Raw genomic sequence first — 21,218 nt, 5'->3', positions numbered from 1 at the left:
CCAATGTGTGGGCTCAGAACAGAAGCAAGATATTTGGCCAAATTATAAGTAGGGGCGCCCAGATTGCTATCGATCGGACGAAGAGGTGCCCCAGGTTTATGTACCTTGGGTATACCATACAACCTGGGTGGTACTGCCGCCCCTGGATGAAGTTTTTTAATGAAATCCTCAGGCAATGAGCTCTTCTTAATAAGAGAGGTGTTCTTCCGCTTTACCCGATCGGTAGGATCGCTCCGTAGCTTACGGTATGAAGAATCCTCCAACAAACAAGCCATTTTTGCCAGATAATCTTCACGAGTAAGAAGAACAGTGGCACTGCCTTTATCAGCAGGAAGAACTAAAATATCCTTATCTTCCCTCAGTGACCGGATGGCCTTCCTTTCACTAGAAGAAATGTTTTTCCGTGGTGGTGGTGCTCGACGAAGATGATGAGACACTTCCTGTCTAATTTCTTCTGCCCTATCTTCGGAAAAACGGGCGATGGCCTGCTCCACAGCACTAATAATATCGACAGTAAACAAATGTCTCGGTGTGGGAACGAAATTCAAGCCTTTCTCCAAAACCGACGAAGTGGCTTCGTCCAATGTCTTGTCGGTAAAATTAATAACAGTCCGGCGGCGACTGGCCGGCCAGAGTGGCCGAGCGGTTAAAGGCGCTACAGTCTGGAACCGCACGACCGCTACGGTCGCAGGTTCGAATCCTGCCTCGGGCATGGACGTGTGTGATGTCCTTAGGTTAGTTAGGTTTAAGTAGTTCTAAGTTCTAGGGGACTTATGACCACAGCAGTTGAGTCCCATAGTGCTCAGAGCCATTTGAACCATTTGAACGGGTGGCGACTGATGTCATCGGATGTGGATGGTTGTTGGCGAAGTCGATGAAATTTAGAAGATTGTTTCTTCACAGTATTCTTCTGCGTAGACTCAGAATAGGCCCATGATTTGTATTTTTTACATTTGGAACTTTCTTCACGTCTGTCTTCTGCATCTTGGAATTGGGTTGACGAAGCCTCATGTCGACGCAACACACGCCAGACGGACATCGGGGGCATGTTGAGCTGTCGAGCTACACGACGAACGGATTTCTGCGAACTCCTTGTGAAACTATGGTGGATTCGTTCGACTTCTGTGTCAGGCACTAGGGGACGGCCCGGTGATTTGCCTTTACACGACAATCTATTTCTCGGAATTGTTCATGCCAGCGTCTAATGCTCTGTAGGATTCTCACCATGCCTAGTACAAAGGTCACGCTGAACAGTTATTATTGACCCGCACTGCGCAAAACGTAGAAAACAAAATGCTTTCTGTTGACCCGACGTCATTTTTACTAGAACTGAAATGGGCGCACACTGCTGGTACCTAGCGAGAACGATGTAAAACTCGAGAGTTTGCTCTTTCCAACAGTACATTGTTCACTCATATATCTCAAGTAGCAAACGTTATGATTTTTTTTAATCGAATGATTCTTTTTGATACACCCTGCATATATCGTTCACCATAAGAATAACTCTGATGTAAACACAAACAAGCGCGAAGATTCGCCAGCAGCCGCAGCACACGTACACGGCTCTTGTTACGCTCTTGGAAGTAGGCCCTACTTACGTATTATTCTTTTTTTAATGCATAACGTTGTGCTGTCTGTAATAATGTTGTTTTACTTCGCTACCGGTTTCGGTTCTGATCCATCATCAACGGCAGCTGTTCAACATATAAAAGTTGACAATGTGACAAAGCCAAACGAAATAAGAGAAACAGAAAAAAATTAAATCGATCAAAGCTTGAAAATTATCACAGATGTATCACATATCAGACATGCTTTAAAGTACGATGCCACTGGAAACCATAATTGCCAAGATAACATAAAATCAAAAGTTGTAACAAGATAAAAATATGTTGGCACAATGGCACAAGGACAACATGTGATGTACGGCAATACGAGTCAGAGAACTTCAAAGTCAAAGATAACAGTCTTGACCGAGTCCAGATAAGTTGAAGCAACCAATTAGGTGATAATCACATTACAGTACTAAAGCATAAATAGTTCTACACTTGATTGGGATTACATAAAAGCACCAATAAAATAAAATATAAAATGCAAGTAAACAAGTTTGATGAATGTAAGAATCACAATATTTTATAATCCATTCAACAAATGTAAGTGTGTAAAATACAAGCTACACATCAATCCATGAAATTAAAATCAGTCAAGCCATCAGACAAAAATACACATTAAATTAAATTATTATGAAGGAAATACAATTTTTAAGAGTGAAGAAAAATTTAAAAGGACCGTAGAATATGTAGATGCAAACATATAAAATTTTATACATATGACACTTTCTAGCGAAAAATTTTTATAAAAAAACTTATCTAAACTTTTACACATTGGTTGGAAAAATATGTCATCCAAATGAGTAGACAATCACAAAATGAAATTAAAATTTCATTTATCATGTAGATAAAAATAAATTAAAAGACATAGTGTGAATCTACACATTAACACAGTGGTTAATAAATATTTCATCAACATTACTACAAAGTCATAAGACACAATCAAAAAAGATCATTTAGCATAAAGAAAAAAATTAACAAATGAAGACAATATTGAATTGTAAAATCAAAACAGAGAGAAATGATCATATCATATGAGTTTATATATTTATTGACAAAACTACAGATACAATGGGGAAAATAAGATGTGGCTTTTAATGCTGTCCTTAAACATATTATAAAAGCAATACAACTGTGAAAATAATAAAAAATTGTGGGAGTGTTTGTAGGAAGGGGGGATGGAAAAGGAATTAAATATATGATAAAACTTACAATGTCATGATATCAAAAATTAACACAGTCATAAAAAGTTACAAAAGTACAGCTGTAAGGGACATACCCTACAAAGATATGGAACTTACAGAAACGTTCAAAATAGAGACAATAATAATTATAACCAGTCTAACATACATGATATTTCATATCAAAAATAAATAAAAATAGAACACAGATGCCATTATATAGAATTTGAACAGAGTTACCGACCAGAAAGCCAAAACCATTGATGACAATATTTACATTCAATCATGATGCTAACCATAAGCTGTGTACATGGTTAAGAAAGATAAATTATAAGGAGAAGTGTTATTAATATTACATCGAATGTTCGATATCTTTGTTATTATGTTTCAGTAAATGAATCTTTAAGATATTCTAATGTATTAAGAGCCATCAAATTTTTTCTTAATTATATTTTAGTTATATAGCTTTTATTTCAACAATCGTGGACAGTCACAGTCTCTCCCTGTTGTGTCCTGGTTGTCACACTGTTAATACAGGGTTGAGGAGAAAATGACTGACGTTGCTTCCTATTCAGTATGAGACACGCTCATAGAAACAGGTTGTTCGTAATGCTTTTCACAAGTTTACAGACAAAAAATCAGCTTTGAACTTTTCGGAGGAACTGTATTTATTAAATTAAGTATAGGGTCCACTTTGGAGTCGTTAGCATTGTAGAAAGACATGGGTTCAAACTTCATTTTTGTCGTTCTTTTTTAATTTTGTTTAGATGTCTGTCTGCTTAGCTGAGTGGTAACATGTTTGCTTCCCATGCAGTGGGCCTGGGTTCAGTTCCCGGCCAGGTTGGAGATTTTCTCCGCTCATAAACTGGGTGTTGTCCTCATCATCATTCCATCCTCATAATGGGCACGCAAGTCGCTCAATGTGGCGTCGACTGTGATAAGACTTGCACTTTGCGGCCGAACCCGAATGGGACCTCCCGGCCAACAATGCCATACGATCATTTCATTTCATTTGGTTCAGATTATAATACCTACATCTTTTATGTGTCAAATTCATCGAATATATGCTAATTAAAACATATCTAATAATGTGATTCTTGAGTTTCTCCCGGCGTATTTGATAATCAAAATATCCACGGGTGTGCTGCCGGTCTATAGTGTCCAACGGGCACAATATTTCGGCGATCATACATGTCGCCATCATCAGGTGAACTGACGGTCTGAGCTCCTGTGAACGTGCCGGCACGGAGATCCGTACGCTATGACTGCTCAGAGGGAACTGGGTTCGGTCGCGGCGGCGGCTCTGTCCGCCGTGGTCTTGGGAACCAGCGATTGGGTTAATCAAGAGTAAATCTAGCAAACGTATAGTTGTGAAGACCACGGCGGACAGAGCCATCACACCGACGTCGTCTCAGACGCCGTCGCAATCTGTTCCACCGCGCGACCGTGGCGCGGGGCGCGGACGGCGGAGGGAGTGCGCCGCGGGCTGCCCTCTGAGCAGCCATAGCGTACGGATCTCCGTGCGAGCACGTTCACAGGAGCTCAGTCCGTCAGTTCACCTGATGATGGCGACATGTATGATCGCCGAAATATTGTGCCCGTTGGACACTATAGACCGGCAGCACACCCGTGGATATTTTGATTATCAAATACGCCGGAAGAAACTCAAGAATCACATCATACACCTTTACGGGGAGGAGATGTACCGCAGCATGAAGAAATTTGAAAAGTTGCGCCATCGTAGATGTCGTTTGCTAAGTACTCTTGCCTTTCTAAAGAGATGTCGTTCCGAGAATGTTGTTCCAAATTTTGCTAAGGTTATGCATCACATCGATTCTGCAGCAGCTAAGATAATCAAGAAACGAGCCAGCTTCGCATTGGTACGTGAGAGAGTGCAATTCACCCGCCGGAGCCTTGAGTTTATCTCACAGGAATTACTCAAACTACATTTGCAACTGGCTAGTAAGTTCACTTCTTTTTTCTGGGATTGGATTGATGGTGTCACCTGGGTGTCAGATGATTCCGCCCATAAGAAGGCTACGGGACGTCAAACAGCTAAGTTCTCACGTCTCCTTGACAAACAATCTCTGCAGGTTCCGTGCAAGACTGTCATCAATTTGAGTGGCATTGTGTTGAGTGATGATGCGGTCTCGGTTTTGCAGAAAGGTCTCAACTTCGCTCCCACCCCCAAGTTCACTCCGGTCGCAGAAATTGTTAGTGCTGTTGAACAGGTTGCAGCTCGACTTACGCCAGAATCAGCCGAGGAAATACGTCGTGAAACTTGTCGTGCGTTGACGAAATCCAAGCCGATGAAGTCAAATATCAGCAGTAAAGAGAGGGCGGCCATTCATGATCTGAGGGAGTGCTCTGAAATTGTTGTCTTACCGGCTGACAAAGGCAATGCTACAGTTGTTGTCTCCCATAAGGACTACACTGATAAGATGCAGAGCCTGCTAAATGACGATTCCTACCGGAAGATCAGCGTTGACCCTACAAAGAAGGTGGAGAACAAGACGAGGGCGCTTCTCAAGGACGCAGATTTACCAGAGGGTGACGCTAAGAAATTGTTACCCCAAGGTCCGGTACCGCCTAGACTATATGGACTCCCGAAGGTTCACAAAGAGGGGGTACCATTACGCCCCATTGTCAGCAACATCAGGGCACCTACATATTTGTTGGCCAAATACCTGACGGGAATATTAAGTCTTTATGTGGGTAAATGCCCTCATCACATCCGTAATTCCGTGGATTTTGTTAAACGCCTTGATAGCTTCAGGTTGGATGAGTCAGATATCATGGTGAGTTTTGACGTCGTTTCCTTGTTTACGAGGGTACCCCTTCGAGAGTCACTAGAATTGATTAGTCAGAAGTTTGACGAGAAGACCACTGAACTTTTTAGGCATGTCTTGACTTCCACGTATTTTCTTTTTAATGGAGAATACTACGAACAAACGGAGGGAGTCGCCATGGGTAGCCCACTCTCACCAGTGGTAGCGAATTTGTACATGGAGAACTTCGAGGAGGAAGCCCTGTCGTCATCCGTATGGAAACCTACTTGCTTTTTCCGTTACGTGGACGACAGGTTCGTCATCTGGCCACATGGTATGGATAAACTCCTTGACTTCCTTACACATCTAAACTCCATACACCCCAACATCAAATTCACTATGGAGACTGAAACGGAGGGTAAATTACCTTTCCTTGACGTCTTGGTCAAGAGAAGGGCTGACGCACCCTAGGTCATGGGGTGTATCGGAAGACAACGCACACTGATCTGTATTTGCACGCAGATAGCTGCCACCACCCTTCACAGAGGAACGGGGTACTTAAAACTCTAGTACATAGGGCGCACACTATCTCTGACGCAGAGAGTCTACCCCAGGAATTGGAACACCTGAGAACTGTATTTCGAAAAAATGGGTACTCAGAGTGGCAGATTCAACGTGCTCTCCGCCCAACCACTGCAGCACAACCTGTTGAGATGGATGAAGTCACGAGGGAGGAGGTAGGCACTGCATTTATTCCATACACAGGCGCACTCTCGGGGAAAATCGCCCGCATTCTGAAGAAACACCAGGTCGGAACTGTGTTTTGTCCTCCAAATAAAACTCGTGCACTGGTGGGGAGCGCCAAAGATGACCTCGGTTTGAGGAAGGCCGGCGTGTACCAGATTCCGTGTGAATGTGGCAAGTCGTATATTGGTCAGACGATGCGTACCGTCGAGGATCGATGCCGTGAACACCAGAGGCACACTCGACTGATGTATCCGAGCAAGTCGGCGGTCGCTGAACATTGTTTGTCGGAAAATCACGCCATGGAGTATGACCGCACGAGGATTCTGGTACAGACGTCGAGATACTGGGACAGCGTTGTTAGAGAGGCCATCGAAATTCGCACCAATGACGACCTCATATACCGTGACTGTGGCTATAATCTTAGCAAGGCTTGGGAACCAGCGATTGGGTTAATCAAGAGTAAATCTAGCAAACGTATAGTTGTGACGACCACGGCGGACAGAGCCATCACACCGACGTCATCTCAGACGCCGTCGCAATCTGTTCCACCGCGCGACCGTGGCGCGGGGCGCGGACGGCGGAGGGAGCGCGCCGCGGGCGGAGGGTATTTAAATCGGCCGCCGCCGCGACCGAACCCAGTTCCCTCTGAGCAGCCATAGCGTACGGATCTCCGTGCCGGCACGTTCACAGGAGCTCAGTCCGTCAGTTCACCTGATGATGGCGACATGTATGATCGCCGAAATATTGTGCCCGTTGGACACTATAGACCGGCAGCACACCCGTGGAGATTTTGAATATCTAATAATGTTAATGAAAAATAAAACTCTCCTTGTTTTAAATAAATAAAGCACGCAAAATTCCTGTTTTCATTACGAATATAAATTCTTAACTATTGATATTTTATAAAAGATTGTTACCAAGTTTGGTTAAATTAAGAAAACATAACAAATCAAATTTTTAGAACAAAAATAGAAAATCAAATACTTTCATTGGATTATGCCCATTGATGTGGTCTCTCACGAGCCAGAGTGACAAGTGTAGTGGAAACATAGACAACAATATTTTTTGCAGCATTGAGCACACTATAAAATGCTGAATTTATACATTTGCCACTGTACAATTACAATATGAACCCAACACAACAGATCTGGAGAAAAGTTAAGGAATTTGCGGGGAGAAATAAAAATACATTTAATTGGCAGATGCAGTACCGCACGAAGCATTGTCTCGCGTCACTGTCGAGCGCTGGAGAGATACAGAATGGCATGTGTCGTACATGAAAAGCAGAAAATGTGTTGCTTGGATGGCTTCAAGGATTCTGTTGTCGATTGAGTCATTATCAATATAGCAGATGACAGTTCCAGTACTGAAATGTATTTCACGGATTTGGAGATGAAAGGAACTGGGAGATTACCAGACGACTGTCTGTAACTAATACCTTCAATGTCTTCAGTATTGAACTATACCGTGAAATCCCTACAATAAGCTTTTGCGTCACACATTTCTAGTGCAGAACAATTACCCCAAATTTTAGTTACAAAATTTTATATTCTTGTTTGTAATTACAACGCTATGTTAGCTACGAACAAGAGCATGTTATGCTTTCCGTCTCCTCTGCTAAAAAGGGTGCGTTATTGCTGGTGTTTTGCTGAATATGATGTCATTCTGTTTAAAAATTAAATTACATTCGAAGCTATATTGTTTCTTTCTCGTTATTTTTTACGTCATAGGTGCAACTGCTCACGTCACTGCAGGTTAGTTGGACCAGCTCACTAGCCAGTGCGGTCCAAATTAAATGCGCCGGTAAAGCTTTTGTCCTGAATTATCGCTCAGTCGACATGCGGTATCAATAGCCGGGCGGTGTGGCCGAGCGGTTCTAGGCGCTTCAGTCCGGAACCGCACTGTTGCTACGGTCGCAGGTTCGAATCCTGCCTCGGGCATGGATCTGTGATGTCCTTAGGTTAGTTAGGTTTAAGTAGTTCTAAGTTCTAGGAGACTGATGACCTCATATGTTAAGTCCCATAGTGCTCAGAGCCATTTGAACCATTTGAACGTATCATTATTACCGTAATTGGTTCCACTCGAACAGCTTCCGCTGCTCGTGAAACGAAATCCGGTGAGATCCCAGCAAACACGGAAGAATACATTGTGTAATGTTGACATCAAGTTTTTTCTTATGATGAACACAGGACAGGCCTACCAACACTTGAATTGCCGAAACCGGACAAAGATGTCGGAAATCCTGAAAATTTGGGTTAAATCGGATTATTTTCCCGGGCACATATTGTTTGTGTGCGGTAACTTTCCCGACAACGTGGCACGTCTGGGCGGCTCGGCGCACGAGATAGATCGTTGGCGGCTTCTCATTGTTCTCAACAAAGAAGTATGGAAAGTATGGGTATTAGGGGTTTAAGTGCAGATATGTCTATTGATGACTGATGACATTGTACTGAACAACGTTACATTAGTATTAACTCATTTGAGACTAACAGTTATATCTAATACGAGCGGTATGTTTTTAGGTTGGTTAGTACCTCCAAGTGTTTTGTGTGTGTGGGAGGGGGGGGAGGGGAGGGGGGGACAGAGAAAGTCATTAAAGTTTATTTTCCTCTGGGCAGCAGGTCCGGTATCGAAGCGCAGACGCAAGGACGCAAAATGGATAGCCTATACTGACAGGCGTAGTGCACTTCATGGTGCAGTTACGACCGTGTAGAAAAAGTCAGGTAGTAAATTATGTGAGGTCTGTAAGACTCAGAGAAAGAACAACTCAACACACTGAAGTGCGTACTTATTGAGCCATCAATTATCACAGTATCTGTACCTAACCCCTACACCCTGTACATATAGGACATTGTCTAAGAGTGATCGCCACTGGTTTTTTAATAAAATGTGAACAAACCTAATCACACGCCAGACCTCATTCAGTGAATTTTAACTAGGATCTGTTAAAATCTATATTTTCAATAAATCGAATTTCTCCAGAAACAGTGAAAGGTCCCGATTAACCCTCGACGGTTGCACAAAAAAATTTAAAAAAATTAAAAAGGCCGCTTTTGTACACCTGCAAAATTAGGACAAATCTGGGTGAACCTGTATATATGATACTACTATCTACAACCTAGAGTCACGTAGTCTACACCACGAGTTTATTCTTGTATAGACTGTATCATGAAAGAAGAGCCCTGACATTGAAAATGGGTATTGAGGTATCTTGGACGAAGTGACCTCCTCCATGCCAACCAGCCTTGAAAGCCATTCAAGTAAATGTGGTATTTATTGATTTCTAAAAAGCTTCGATTTAATACCACACTTGCGCTTATTATCATATGACTATCAAGCGAAATCCGTGACTAGATTGAGGATGCAGCATGTTATCTTAAATGGAGAGTCATCGACAGATGTGGAAGTATCTGCAGGCGTGACCTACCGATGAGAACAACCGAATGTAAACAGTCGGTTTTTGGAAAACAATCGACTCATTCGGTTGTAGTTTTACGTCTTATATGTATGCATCTGTTCTTTCGGATATGTGCGAAAGAACAAACACCACGCATTCATATAACTGATTCTAGTAGATTGGCAATGAATCCATGTTCTTCAGTGCAGATGGGCTACTACGTCCGACCTCTGCAGGAAACTCAGGTTAGCGAACATGGAGGAAATGGACACCAACTGCGGACAGATGGCCCTCAGTGAGAGTGTGGGTCGGCCATGAGACGTGCCGAGGTATAACGCGTAGTTGCGATGAACACTGCATCCCGGATGGCGCAGTGGATAACACACCTGCCTGGTAAGGAGGAGATCCTGGGTTCGAGTTCCGGTCTGGCACACATTTACACTCGTCGCTGCTGATTCCGCGTACCATTCCAATGCAGCTGGCATAGGTAAATGCTCTCCCTTTCATTTCCTTTCTCGCCCTCAACCATCAATTTACATATAACGGAAAGCAGTTTTTCGTATCGGTTGAACTATCCGTTCCTTGTTTCGAGTGAAACGAGTCTGTGAGAGGAACTGAATCGAAACAGTCGACGCATTCCGGCGTATTCAGTTTGAACAGAAACATTCGATCGTTTTGCCATTGTTAAACATTACTGCTGACTGCATTCTGTTATCGACTGGCATAATTGTTATTTTCGTTCAGATATTTGCTTTTTACTTACGTCAGTGCTAATAAGTACCTTCCGCGTCAGTTTTTCGCCTATGTTTATAAGCAGGCGTTTTCTTAATAGCGAATTTTATGTCTGGATCAGAATGTCGAAACTCTCAGTGACTTGGGAATGAAAGAAGACTTCTGGCTGGATAGAAAGTGATCCTCGCGATAAATATGTCGCGATGTACAGTGTCTACAAGAATTGTTCATGTTATGAAACGTCATTCATCAAAGAAATTCGAAGAAATGATGACCGATATTCCTCGCAATAGCATACTTCCAACAAGTGACAGTATAAGCTTAAACAGCAAGTATTTAAGTCATTAAACATGTAAAAACATTGTATCTGATACGATTTCTGTTGATCTGACCTCAGTATTTACGTATTAGAATTATCGCTGATGAGTGCGAAATAAAGGGAAGAGACAGACAGAGCTTCAACAAACGTAAATAAAAAAGCAATTTTTCACTTATTTAAAAATAATTTATCATATATCACCAGTTATTCGCCTTTTACAACCAAACAAAATTTCATATTTAGTGCCAGAAGAACGAAAAATTCGTCTATAAGTAAATAAATACAAATATTTCAAAAATATTTCATTCTTTAGAAATACACTTTTTATTCACCTCTCCTAGAAATAAGATGCGTTATTCGTCTCTAAAAACGGTTCATGTCTAACCGAAAAGGCTAAAAAAGTATGTATATCTAAATGAAATCACTCGAACCTGCACGAGTGAAAATACTCATATAACTGTCAGAGACTTCTGTCTTTTCGGTTGTCTCGGAGTAAGTTAAACCACTCGAACCTGAAGAGTGAGTAAAAACGTTCATATTACTGACATGACCGCAATGTCTAGTTTCATTAGGTTGTTTCATTCGACTCAAAATATCGATTGAACGCAAAAACAATCTACTGACCAATCAGCTGTTAAAACCCGTCGGTTGTTACATCACTAGCGTTTGGAGAAAACTGCACAAATATTTTCATATCTTGATAAGATTTTAAACTCGTATAAAGATTGGCAACTAGCTTCAAATGTTCAGAAATGTAAATTTTCGCATTTCACAAAACGAAAAAATGACGTATCTGTGACCTCAGAATCAATAAGTCACAACTACAGTCGGCCAACTCATACAAATATCTGGAACGACATACAGGTTCAATTGTGAGAAGTGAAATAACAGACTTCGGTTTATTCGTAGAATACTAGCGAAATGCTGTCAGTCTACAAAGAAGACTTCTTACAAACCACTCTAGTGTACTGCACATGTGTATGAGGCATGTACGAAATAGGAGTAACAAGGGATATTGAATGTATACAAAGAATATCAGCACAATGGTCACAGATTTATTTGACCCACGGAAGAGCGTCATGGAGGTGCTGAAAAAAACTGAACTGGCAGACGCTTAAAAGTAGACGTAAACTATCTCGCGAAATTAATGAGAAATGTATTCGGTGAAAGTGAATATCCTGACATCACCTGTGTTAGGTATAGATGTACTACATACAAGAATTTGTGCCAGACAATGGCTCGAATAGAATTTCCCGCTTATCGCAAGCGGTCGCTCTACCCAATTTGGATATCCGCGCTCGCCTCTCGGCCCGCCCCAATTGCGTGTCGAGGCGCTCACAAGACGATAATACAGTAACATGGGTGTCGATTCCTCACAGTCTCGTCCTCACTAGTGCGATAATACAGAGTAAAGCTACGAGCATGAAGTGATGAGTGTAGAGGACTATATTATATGAATGCAGGCAGTGTGAAACATGGTACCTTGGATCGGTCCAGAAGTCATTCACGGATAGCCCAAATGGTCACGGCCACCGTTCGCAATTAGCGGGAAATCCAGTGCGAGTCCCGATCTGGCACAAATTATTGTTTGTCACTAATAGGTAGCACATCTATACCTAAAACTGCTGATACCAAGATATTCGCATTTAGCGGATTTCTTTATAATTAATTTCGGACGGTTGTCAGTCGTCAGTAATGTCTGTTCATTCAGACATGCAGGTAAATACTCTGAGAAAGCCTACTTACGAAGTGAGGAATCTAGGAATATACTATAGCCTCCACGTATCTCTCCCGCAGGCACCGCGAAGACAAGATTACAATAATTACAGCGCTTCGTACACGAGAGGAATGGGAAGTACTCTTTGCCATGCACTTTACAGTGCTTTCGATGTATTTGGAGAAGTACATGTGGGCTTGGCGCGGCTACTTCGCGCGTTAACCGCAGCCAGTCACGTAACACGTTTTTGTAGATTTTTCAATGGAAACGTTTGAGTATTGTTACGCACCTCTATAGACTATAATCCTATAGCATGCTTTCGGCCAACCACATGCTTCAGAGAATAAAAGTTAGGAGTGACTAGGAACAGTGAGAGATTCACTAGAAGCACTGGATCACAGTGTACTGCGTAGTATCGAGATGAGCTGGCTACTTCCTAAACCCAAGGTACACTCTTGACACTTTCCAGAACGCAACATCAAAAATATGTGTAAAAAATGTTTTGTACGTGAACCATTGTCATTTATGTATGAGAGGTGATGGATATATAAAGGCCTCATCAACAGACAGCAGAGTATTTGAAATTTTTCAGCTCCTAAAAAATATTTTCCAATTATGCGTCAGTAATTCACACAGTTTATACACGTGTATGGTAAAACAGATAGCAGTTCCTTCCATTATTCAGACATAATGCAACATAACATTTGATACCTGTCACCCTTGAATGATGTTGTATACATTACTTGCATCTTTGATATTGTGAGATACAAGTGGGGAAATGGTCCACTCCATCAAATATCACATCTGCCAAAGGTTCTGGGGTTCTTCGAGGATGTTTTATGATAACCTCATTTTCTCCTGATGATTGACCTCTCTTTCGTGGCTTATCAGTCATCATCCAAGTCTGGGCAATGTCACTTTTTTCTAATCAAGCAATCACTTGAACTTGTTTTTACCACTTTGTTTACAGTGATGCCCATACAGCAGCCATGCATTTACAACACATGGATCATGAAGGTGAAACACCTTTACCCTTATATCTGTCTCGTAAATCTCAGCCAGCATATTGTGCAAATCTACCCCTCTCGTCCATTTATTTATTCATTTAAAAGATCAAGATAAGGATTTCACTCTGCTACAAAACAGCGTGTTATTTGATGAATAGGTTGAACTGCCCTGTGTGAAGAAGGCAAATGAACTGATTTACTGTCGAACATATTTTGGTGATGTAATGTTCTGATTTGCGTCTGTTTTATGACCATAGCTCAACATCACTTTTTAGTTTAAAATCTTGTGAGCTCTTACAGACCCTGTATGTAACACAGCATTTCACTTCAGTGATACAAGTACTCTATAAGATGGAAAACGGTTGTCACAGAATATTAGGAAACTTTGGTGTTTTTACCAACATAAATTATAAAATCATATAATACTCCAGAAAAACTAGATACTACAAACATCTTTATGCCCCTTTTATGAGGTTTATTATTCAAGTATTGTTTATAGCCAAACTTTCTTTTGAAAGAAATGATGATTTCATCAACAGGTTTACATTCTTCAGGTTTAGTTTTCAAGAAATTTTCTCTGAGATCATCAATAAAGGGCTTAACTTTTAGAAGTATCATGTGCAGAGGCATCTCTGCGTAACACATTGACGTTGCCATCAACATAAAAACATGTTCTGAGTTTATGATATGGTTCCTTGGCATATTATCAGCTACAACAGAAAAGTAAGTATTCATTACCCAAAACGTTCTGTAGCTTAGCATCTTCACTATGGTATAGTAAATGTGTGTACTGATCAACTGTTCAATTCAAGGGGCTTAGTGTTAATACCAGTATAGTTTTTTTAACTGAGTACAGATTTGTATGTTGCGAAAAATTTCCAAAAAATACTAGGTTTTCACAATTTATTTCCTACATATTCTTCATTTACTATGTGCTGAATGTAAGCAATCTCTGTTTTACCGACAACTATCAACACAAAACTGGTTGAAGTACATTATAGGTGTTAAATTCTTATATGGTGGAGGAGAAAACTGCTGCATATTACAGAGTCCACATGTTCAGGATCACGATATCTCCATCTTTGTTTGAAGTATAATTCATCATTCCTTGTATCTACATTATCTCACTCCTAACCGGCCAACTGGCATTTGTAGCTGAGTTCTCTATCCAATCAATCATATGTATGTCGTCTACATCAACTTTGTTTTGATTTATAATCTCAACAGTCAGGTTTTGGGAATGTCTGTTGTATGGCAGCTAACTTCTTCCAACTCAGTTGCTACTGCGTTTCCTTCATCTGCAGCTGAAAGAATTCCCTCGTCAGAAACATCTCTTTCAAGAATTAACATGAGTCCAGAAGAGTTTCAGTATCCTTTAATCCTTAATTAATTTGAAATGAATAACACATAAAACAGACTTTTTTTACAACTACAGTGTACGTACTACATTCTGTTTATTTTGAAATGCTTTTCAGCAGTTTACACATAAAATAATTAAATTCCTAACCATAACAAAAATTAAGACTAAATAATAAATTATTTCCAAACAAAATGCCCAATGTAACCAAATGGCATCGCCTTTATTTCGCAAAAAATTTAATGGCGCAGAAGGCTTATCTCGGGTGAAACTAATAAAAATATTATAAATCAACGCTTTAGCAACCGGAAAATAGCTGCATGTTGAAATAAGATCTTACTTACCTTCCGTATCTAAATTGACAAGAAGCTCTTTTAACCTCAATAACACAGACAAAAGCAAGTTGCTCTAGCAACAATTGAACACTAAATATTGAAATGAAAACATCTACGAGAGCCCCATTGAACTAACTGACGTTGATAAATGGCATCTATGGACAAAGTAGATACTGTTGTATGTAAATAAATTTAGTGATGCCGCACTAAATAGGAACGTCTCTTAACTAGCACAACATAAGCACCCCACATTCGTATCTGGGAACCGAACTGAAAAAATATACATTCTTGTCAGGCAGAGGGGCAGGCAGCATGGTGCATTCGTAGAATTATGGAAACAGTTCTTCAATCTCTGTACAAGACTGAAGGAACCTTTTGTTGCCCTTTTGATGATTATGACCGTTATTCTGTATTTTGAAATGCAATTGTCACTTCTGGCACATAAACTGACTAAATAACGTAAGAATTCTTTGTTGAAGGAAATGTAACCTAATGCTAACGTAGAAATGTCAACGCTATTTGGAAAATATAGATGTTTTATAAAAATAATGTTGATTCTCAGACATCGATATTATACTGACGATACGTCGACAATATCTATGACTCCACCAGATAATGGGCTTTCACAATTCTGTTTCCTATACGCCGTCCATTTGCTAGATGTTGAATGTAAGTACTCCCTATATTTCACACAGCCATCCAAATAAACTCACTCAAAAGAAGATTCGTGAACTATCACATTCATACATTGCATATCAGCTTATTTATCAGGTAAGTGTCTAATTATTTTTTAATAAACTCAATTTTCGTCTTGATATTCCAGATATTTCACATATATCACACAAATTCGTGTTTTTCACTCATTGTAAACGTTTAGCCTCGGTTAATGTATTTAAAACTGCCCAGTCGGTGAATTGCCAACGGCCTTGCCGCAATGGTAGCACCGGTTCCCGTCAGATCACTGACGTTAAGCGCTGTCGGGTTTGGCTGACCCTTGGGTGTGTGACGGTTCGGGTCTACCGAGCGCTGTTGACAAGCAGGGAGCACTCAGACCTTGTCAGGCGGATTTAGAAGCTACTTAACTGAGAAGCAGCGACTCTGGCCACGAAAACTGACAATGACCAGGAGAGTGGTGTGCTGACCACATTGCACTCCGTATCCACATCAAATGATGCCTGTCATCTGAGGATGACACGGCGGTCGGACGGCACCGTTGTGACTTCCGAGGCCTTTCCGGACTGAAAGGAATCGGTGAATTCCCCTCCTGTCTGAATCTAACGAATCTGTATCTCCCCTGCTTATCTTAAATCTACAACTCTTTACAACCTGTCCTAATAAGTCAGTGCAATGTGGTCTGCGGGAAACTAGCCATTGATGAAGAGGTATATTGCATTCTTCTCTGTGTGAGATGTAAGCAGCTAAGCTAGCGAAGTGGGAAATGGATTTCAAAAGTGATGTGTGGAGTCACTTCACAAAAGAAATGCGACAAAATTTAATATTTGAGGGAAGGGATTCTGCAGATGTACTGTTGCTCGGTATGAGATCGTTTCCAGACACGTATACGGAGACATCGAAAAATTTCAACGAAGGGCAGCTCGTTTTATGTCACCGCGAAATAAGGTAGAGGGCGTCATGTATTGGACATGAGCGTTGGGATGGCTATCATTAAAGGCGCTTTTCGTTGCGTGCGCGAAAACTGAGTGACCAACTTTCTCGTCTGAATGCGAAAATATTTTTTTGAATATCCCAGTACAAAAAGAAGAAATTATCGTAGTAATAAAACGAAAAGAATCAGTGCTCGTACGGGAATATTTAGGCTTTTATTTTTTTCCATGTACTGTTGGCGAGTGGAAGGGTGAAGAAATACTCGAAAAGTGGTTCTATGCAGTCTCTGTCAAACACTCACTAGTGAATAGTGCAGCTGAATTCGCCGACATGTATGACATCTCATTTTTAGACGTTGACCAAGTCATACGCAGTTTTATTTGAAATGCGAGTTACCTTTATTAGGGATACCATTAGATGAAGCTTTCTTCAAACTAATGTGTGGAAGATAAGATATGTGACTACGGTTTTTCCGTTAAGAGAGAAAAGCACAGCGTTTTGACGTCATTTGGCTATTTAGAAAGATACAAGACGCAAAGAATTAAGTGAAACGGCGATATACACCACCATCCAGGTATTGTTCTGTTTTTGGTCAGTTGTTTGAGTAGAGTGAAAACAAGACTTCCCCTATAAATTACACACTGGGTTTTTGTCCAGATTTTCATACCTGTACGAAGAGTGGGAAGTGGAAAAAGGGGGTAGGAAATCGGTCAGGTTGAGTACTAGCTTCATAAAAGTAATGTTTAATTGCTTGAAAGTAAGCAGAGTAATTAAGAAAAACTTAATCAGTGATTTGAGAATAAATTGCAATATTTCTCGAATAGCTACTGCTGTCCATGTAGACGAGGTGTCAGAAAGTTCTATTTAAAATGTAGGTATTTTGCGTAAAACAGTTGCATTATCGTGATATTTCATTTCCAAAATGGTTTTCTTCCAATCAAGTACTAAATTTAGGATATTTAGAGAACAGGAGACACTGAGAAGACAAATGAGATGTCAAGAAGTTAACCTTTTGAAGGTATAGCAATTATGCACGTAAAAAGTAACAGTGATGTGATAGTTAACTATCGAAATATATTCCTTCGAATCAAGTGCAAAGTTCATGACATTTCGTGAACATACAGCGCTAGAAAGGCAAGTGAGGTGTCCATAAGATGAAGCTTTCTGAAGGAAACTTGAAAATAAAAAAAATCGAAATAAATCCGGTCAAATGTTTTGTGAAATGATTTGTATAAAAGTAAGAAATGAAACTGATTAGAGAAACATTTGTGGCGCCTCTCAATGAAACTCGAAATCGTGTACAGCAAATGAGGTGCGTCAATTTTTTCTCTAACCTATTATCTTCGTTAATTGTAGACAAATAATTTCAGAGAAAGCAGAAAGTAGGAAGGAGTATATAGAGGGTGTATACAAGGGCGATGAACTTGAGGACAATGTTATGGAAATGGAAGAGGATGTAGATGAAGGTGAAATGGGACATATGATACTGCGTGAAGAGTTTGACAGAGCACTGAAAGACCTAAGTCGAAACAAGGCCCCGGGAGTAGACAACATTCCATTAGAACTATTGACAGCCGTGGGAGAGCCAGTCCTGACAAAACTCTACCATCTGGTGAGCAAGATGTATGAGACAGGTGAAATACCCTCAGACTTCAAGAAGAATATAATGATTCCAATCCCAAAGAAAGCAGGTGTTGACAGATGTGAAATTTACCGAACTATCCGTTTAATAAGTCACGGCTGCAAAATACTAACGCGAATTCTTTACAGACGAATGGAAAAACTTGTAGAAGCCGACCTCGGGGAAGATCAGTTTGGATTCCGTAAAAATATTGGAAGACGTGAGGCAATACTGACCCTACGACTTATATTAGAAGAAAGATTAAGGAAAGGCAAACCTACGTTTCTAGCATTTGTAGACGTAGTGAAAGCTTTTGACAATGTTGACTGGAATACTCTCTTTCAAATTCTGAAGGTGGCAAGGGTAAACTACAGGGAGCAAAAGGCTATTTACAATTTGTGCAGAAACCAGAATGCAGTTATAAGAGTCGAGGGACAAGAAAGGGAAGTAGTGGTTGGGAAGCGAGTGAGACAGGGTTGTAGCCTATGCACGGTGTTATTCAATCTGTATATTGAGCAAGCAGTAAAGGAAACAAAAGAAAAATTCGGAGTAGGTATTAAAATCCAAGGAGACAAAATAAAAACTTTGAGGTTGACCGATATTGTAATTCTGTAAGAGACAGCAAAGGACCTGGAAGAGCAGTTGAACGGAATGGACAGTGTCTTGTAAGGAGGATATAAGACGAACATGAACAAAAGCAAAACGAGGATGATGGAATGTAGTCGAATTAACTCGGGCGATGCTGAGGGTATTAGATTAGGAAATGAGACACTTAAAGTAGTAAATGAGTTTTGCTATTTGGAGAGCAAAATAACTGATGATGGTCGAAGTAGAGAGGATATAAAATATAAACTGGCAATGGCAAGGAAAGCGTTTCTGAAGAAGAGAAATTTGTTAACATCGAGTATAGATGTAAGTGCAGGAAGTCGCTTCTGAAAGATTTGTATGGAGTGTAGCCATGTATGGAAGTGAAACGTGGACGATAAATAGTTTAGACAAGAAGAGAATAGAAGCTTTCGAAATGTGGTGCTACAGAAGAATGCTGAAGATTAGATCGGTAGGCCACATAACTAATGAGGAGGTATCGATTAGAATTGGGGAGAAGAGAAATCTGTGTCACAACTTGACTAGAAGAAGGGATCGGTTGGTAGGACATGTTCCTAGGCATCAAGGGATCACCAATTTAGTATTGGAGGGCAGCGTGGAGGGTAAAAATCGTAGAGGGAGACCAAGAGATGAATACACTAAGCAGATTCAGAAGGATGCAGCTTGCAGTAGGTATTGGGAGATGAAGAAGCTTGCACAGGATAGAGTGGCATGGAGAGCTGCATCAAACCAGTCTCTGGTGTGAAGATCACAGCAACAACAACAATTTCACCAAACGTTTGACCATTTACCTTTCAATTTTTTTATTGTACATATTTTTCCCTGAGGACGCTGATGGTCTGAAATGTTTGCACCTTTCCGTTCCCAGCAGTGAATATGCTTTACCATGCAGCTTCCGTGAAGAACATCCATCAACAATTTGCTTCAACTGTTAATAAATTCTACCGCTATTGCCAGTTCCATCATTTTTTCTCGATGGACGGTCACTCATAGCTTTCATCGACCAGTACTGGGCAGTTCGACGTGACGTCGTTTTCGTAAAACGACTCCCCGTCTAGTGGGAGCACAGCACCATTTGCCGTTCCGTGACGTGGCTTGACGTTCTCTTGACGTCCAGTGTGAATCGGGCTTACATCAGCACTAGCACAGCCGGGACGTGTCTGAGTGCCGCAGTGGAAACGTGCAACGAGTCAGTGCGAGTACTGGGCAGGTGCCCCCTGCGGAGTGGTGGCGGATTGGTCCGCGTGCCGAGGCGCCACAGGTGGCGCTGGTGGCGGCGACGCCGGCGTCCCCAGAGCGCGCCGCCTGGAGGAAGCGCCCAATTGTTGGCACGCGTTGGCGCTCCCACACGCACGCGTCCCATGTAGAGCACGCACTGCCAGCCTGCGATCGGCCTGCAGAATGTGGCGCACGTCCGGTGCTGTCCACTGCCCGCGGCTCCTCACATTTTCTGCCAATCAGGGTGGGTCCCATAGTTCGTTTAAAATTACTTGATAGTTAACGTCTGTCACTTTGCGCTGCAGTGCTGACACATCGGCTATCGGTCAGTTAAAGCAGACACGGAAACACGGTGGGTCCCTTCACAAGCGCTGAAATGCTGTTCGTGTAATGCGGAACAATGCTGGAAGTTGGTGCCATTAGATACGGTGGGAGCACGAAATGCTCTGTCCACAGCTGATTTTCAATGACCAATGACTGAACTGCGGGACAATGCGTGCCATGAATTTTCATTCGTATCCTAAACTAATCAAAACCTCATCAGGTTACCTTCCATTCAGAAGGCTGTTGCACGCAGCGACTGTTATATTGACTTGTAAATAATAGATTTCAGCTATCACTCGTCCTTTTGAAATTTTATTGACAGATCTAGATTTCAGCTAGAAACTAGCCATTCTCAATGAACTGTGGATGTAGCCCGACCAACAGGTATTACATGCATTGATCAAAATTGATAGTGCATTGAGAATGCAAAAGGACGACTGATAGCTGAAATCTATTATTTACTAATCACAACCTCTTAATACTCGTATGCAATGTATCCGAGCAAACGGCGGTCAGCAAGCTGCGGCAGAACTATTAAACATGCTCGCTTTGCTTGCGGCGATTAAAGCTGACCTGTACGAGCAAACTCAAGACAAAATTCAGCTTTAGCTTCAGCGCTAAAAGTGAGCTGTAACTTTTCGTTTTTTCTACGCAAGCTGACGCGACACCGAGCGATG

Source organism: Schistocerca cancellata, chromosome 2, assembly GCF_023864275.1.
Source record: "Schistocerca cancellata isolate TAMUIC-IGC-003103 chromosome 2, iqSchCanc2.1, whole genome shotgun sequence".
Lineage (NCBI taxonomy): Eukaryota > Metazoa > Arthropoda > Insecta > Orthoptera > Acrididae > Schistocerca > Schistocerca cancellata.
The sequence above is the reverse complement of the archived record's forward strand: the minus strand, read 5'-3'. Positions refer to the sequence as shown.